At 38.9% G+C, this 4,958-nt stretch overlaps 1 pseudogene; it reads right to left on the bottom strand.

Moving 5' to 3' along the window:
- Positions 1–220: 220 nt before the first annotated feature.
- Positions 221–916, bottom strand: LOC108397108 (dystrobrevin beta-like; annotated as a pseudogene).
- Positions 917–4,958: the final 4,042 nt, after the last annotated feature.

Below are 4,958 nucleotides of genomic sequence, written 5' to 3' on the forward strand. Positions count from 1 at the left end.
TTAGTAACTTGAAATATTTCAAATATTCGCATTTTTCAGTAAGACTCCCCTTTCCTCCCCCAAAAAACTGTCAGGTGCACTTTTCATCCTCCCTTTTCTGCACCCCTCCCACTTAAACTTCCTTTTCCTTCCCTACTTAGGACCTCCCTAGACTGGAAGCAATCTGATGAAATCTGGCAAAAGCTCGAGGGATGTATGAGCGCTCTTCTAGTCCTAGATTCTACAAAACTGTCATTACCTGCTGTGGAAAACAGGTGCGGACTCAGTGCTCTGTGTAACCAAAAGATGGCCCCTCAGAGACAGCTGTTGGGAGCTTCAGAACTTCCTTCAGAAACAGGTCAAAGTTGCTAAATATCATTAAGCCATTGGAATCTGACATCTGGGAGAAAACATATCTTAATTTGTCCTATTTTAATTTGTCCAGCATTTTTCCACCACACATGGTTGCTAACACAGCTTTACCTGAAAATACCGTCAACTTGCTTGGCCCTCACTGTCCTATGCAGCAATCCTAAAGTTGAGGAGGAGGCTGATAGACTGCTCCACGCTGATTTGGTGAGTAGAAGGAAGGCGCTTGTTCAGCTGGTTGTAGATGGACGAGATGACCGTTTCGAGGCGGGACACACTGATCTCAGTGGTATGATCCAGCGTATTAAGGCCATTGTCTCGGAGGGCTTCAATCATGTTCCAGATATCAGCAAGATGGAGATTGCATCGTTTTTGTACAAATTGTAATTTGCAAGCTGTTCTGTAAGTTACAGTCGTATCACCTCAAAATTCTAAGCACCTGCTTGTATCAGCTGTATCAAAGTCTCTAAGGGAAGAACTGGAATCTTCATTCTAGAAGGTGCATTTCTATGAACAACTGCCTCTTCTCTGCCATGGTCTTCTGCTTGTTCCTGCTTGCCTCAGTCATCTTCCCGGCAGGAGCTGGGGGCGTCGACGAGGTCTCCCAGCTCTGCAGTCTCCTCTGACGTGGCCTCGGGTGGCGGTGGTCCTGCTCAGGCCCAGGAGCCGCCCCTGCTATGAACGTTCTCAGGCACTCGGCTCACCCCACTTCCCCTCCCAGCACATACAGCGAGCCCGCCCCTGGCGCGAGGGTGCGAGGGTGTGAGGGCGCGAGGACGCAGTCTGTTTCCTTGATCAGTTAATTTACTATACTATTTTACTCTTCATTATATATAATCTGCTATTTAACTCAAACTTTGATTTTTTTGAGCAACTATTTTTTTTTTTCATTTCATGCTTGGTTATTTTTAATATTTTATTAATTCTTCCTCATTTTTATGATTTCAATTTGTATTTCCTTGTGTCACAATCATAATTGTATTATGGCCTATATTTGGTAATTCCAGGATTTGAAGTTCTTAGAGATCTAAGCTTATTGTTTGTTTTTTTCTGTTGAGTGTTATCATGATTCACTTTCTTGTCTCTTTTGTGATGTTTGTACTGAATTGGTTTCATTTTAATTTCTGGGAATCCTCTAGGCCTAAATTGTAGATGATTTCCTTCAGAGAAGATTTGTGTTGGTTTCTGTTGAGGGATTCTCACAATCTGAGGTTATGTTGGCTTCCTCTGATGGTCTTTGGCTTTACTGTGAGCACTTCAGTCTCAGCATCCTCACTCTGCTGCTGTCCAAAGATAAGGCCTCTAGATTTCAGTGTTGCTATTGACATTTGCTCTCAGAGCAACCCACCCTTAAATTTGCTGACTGTGTCTAGATCTATCTTCTGCTTTGCAGCAAGAGTAAGAGCTTTGGAGATTTACATTTCCTCCTGGAGGCCTAACAGTGCATTAAAAAGTATACTTTATATGGGATGTAGCTGTTTCAGGGTAATAGTTCTTTATATTATGTTGCTTGAGACTTTGCCAAAAATGAAATTGCAAACTCTGATTTTAATTGATAATCTGACCATTCTACTGACACTGAAAATTTCCCAGTAGGATCTCTCCTTATAAAAAGACTTTGATAAATATTTCAGGGGATATGACCATGGGAGTGTAGAGGCTGATGCAGGAAATAGGCCAGGCATGCTTAAGAATATGTAGCCAACAAAGATAGAGTCATCTCTGCTGAAGACTGAGAACTGGCTTATACATTGTGTTGGAGGTTGCTTTGAATTTTTATTGTTATGTCATCATGATAACCTCTTTAATGAAGGCTTCTCTGACTTCCCCCAAGCACTAATCTCCTGACAGCCCCAACTCAGCCCAACTGCACCCTGTATCTCTCTGTGCATTTATTTGAAGTTTCTGGTGACTCAGTAAACTCCCTGAGTTCAGGGGGTAGTTCACATGTTTGTCCCATCATCCTAGTACATGGCATAGTGCCTGGCAAACCACATTCACTGAATTAGTTAATTCTGTGTTGTAGCCATTTATACTGTGAGTATGTAGACTGATCCTTCTATATCTTTGTATTATTTCAACACATAGCACAGTCTTAAATAAGATAGGTATTGAAAAATAAGTGATTGAGGTAGATGTTAAATAGATATGCCTTTGAATGCTGAATAACTATTGTAAGTCCTTATACTTTTATTGAAGGCATTAATGCCTATAAGTAAATGAAAGGTCCAAGTACATGTGACCAGCTCATCCTGAACTTCCTAGAGAAGGTTCATAGTGAGCCACTCATGTGCTGGTCTTTGTGCTTTGTGCCACAGACAATTATTTTTCAAAATACAAGAGTAAATAGAATTTAGGATTCTAAATTTCTTGTTCATGCTTTTAATCATTATGGGTAATGTAAAGGTCATAAAAATTTATTCCTTCTTTTTATGAGTGTCTGAGGGATTGGCTGGAAGGGAACAAAAAGGAATGATGTGGGTACCTACTGAGGAATCCTGTCTTTACCTGAATTAAGTCTAAAGGAGGCTGACCATATGGTTTATCTGAGGGGAGCATGTAAGTTTAGAAAGAAATAAAGAACTGAGGTTATAGTTATTCATTTAATCATTCAGGAAATCATTCCTTCTGGTGCTAGGCATGGAGGCCCACTAGATCCACAGCTTAGGTGAAACAAACCAAGCAACACAGTCCTTCAGTAAATTCTGAGACCAACAAAGACCTGTTTTTCCCACTCATGGAAATGCATTCACTTTCCTGCAGATGTGTAAATCACTTATTAACCTCCCTGATCACTTTGGATTAAGGAGGGTGCATGTGAGGAAGCCATCCTACAAAAGATTTTTTATTATTTTACTATATTTTTAAATCCCTTGTTTGGGATCATGTGCTTAAGACTTGCAGCCAATCTGTGCCTTTTCTTTGTGTCACCTCATTTCATGGTCATCCCTGCCATTTGGTGTGGATGAGAACCTTCACCTTGACCTTCGATAGCTGGATAAAGTTCATGTGAGGCTTATTATTTGAAACAATAAATTGCTTTCTTCTCTGAGCTAAAGTATAGTGTTCTCTCTAATAAATGAAGCCTACCAATTCCCACCTATCTGAAATTGAAAAAGAAGGGTCATCAGATTACCCTTGAACTCCTGTTGAGAAGGATTCTAAAGGTGGACCTTACTGACTGTATCTCAAATCTTCAGAATATTCCGTCAAGCGGTTTTCAGAGCAGGGCTGTTCTGTTGTCACAGATCTTTACTAGTTATAGTTTACAAAGGAACTTGTTTGGACCATGGAGTATTCATGTGTTCTGTATTATCACTCTTTTCCAGATTGGAGAAAAAAATGAGGCTGCTGGCTTTTTGAAGATTTAACTAAGGCAAAAAGATTTTACTTCCATCTAGGAGGAAAAAAACTACGTTGTCTTGCATTTAATGTCTGTATATTCCGATTTGAAACAGAGACACTTGTACTGGCTCAACACTGACATTTGCTTTCCAGATGGACTCGGTATCTATTTCAGAAAGATTTGTAGAACGTCTTTTAAATTATGCTAGGCTCTGTGAGAAAGGCAAGAAAGGTTTGTTACATTGTCTCTGTCTTCTGAAGCTTTTGTTTCTGGTTCTTGACAAAAGAAACAGAAAAAATCCAGAAATGGTGTGTGCTAAATGCTAATGTTACCTGGCTCCTAGTCATTTTGGAGTGCCTTCATTGGTATAGGTGGTAGTAAAGGGCCATAGGGTACATCTGTTCTGGAAAAAAACTGACTGGCCTTGACAATAATCTTTCAAATTCTGTCTGATTTTAAAGAGGATCTGTCATGGCTGAGTTAGGGAAGCTATCTCAGAAGGGAGCAAAGACTGCTTTCATTGAAGCTGTCATTTACAATGACCTGATTTGCTTCTGACTGAGCCCTCAGAACAACTGGGGGCAACATGCTGAGGTGAGAAGTAAGAGCTCTTGTTTTTTATAACCACAAAGAGAAATTTTTCTGTAGAAAAATTATAAAATTTAAAAAAGGAGAAAACTAATAAAAATCACATGAGATTGGACTAGCTAGTGATACAAATTAACCTTTTGACTGTTTTGCATTTCTATTCTTAACAAAAATAGTTATGACTAAAACATATCTTTCATTGTTTATTTGGTTTCACCTTATTCATTATCTTTCTGGAAACACCAATTATCTGTAGTTTGTATCTGTTTTGTTTATTTCTTATGTATGTTCAATGATAACCTGCCATTTTCTGTAGCATTGTATGGCACACTTTTTTTTTCTAATTCAGCTTGAATTTCTGCAGTGGTATTATTTTTCTCCTTATTTTTCCACCTTAGTTCCTCATACTTCTTTTCACCCATTCTCTGTTCTCATTTTTGACCTTTTTAAAATGAAGTCTTAATTCTCTTTAATTTATTTGAAAGTTCAAAGCAGTCATTTGCCTAAGTTTTCATCCTTCAGAGAAAGCGCTTTTTTGCCCTTTCTTGTTTTTTTCCCTGTATTTGTCTCATTTTTATTGTTGCTAGATTAAATGTGGATGTTTAAGAAATATTTTCCCTTTGCAGATAATTTTTTTCTGCCCAGTGGAACTTTTGTTTGCTGGAGTTTTATCCCA

This window comes from Manis javanica, chromosome 7 (assembly GCF_040802235.1).
Source record: "Manis javanica isolate MJ-LG chromosome 7, MJ_LKY, whole genome shotgun sequence".
Lineage (NCBI taxonomy): Eukaryota > Metazoa > Chordata > Mammalia > Pholidota > Manidae > Manis > Manis javanica.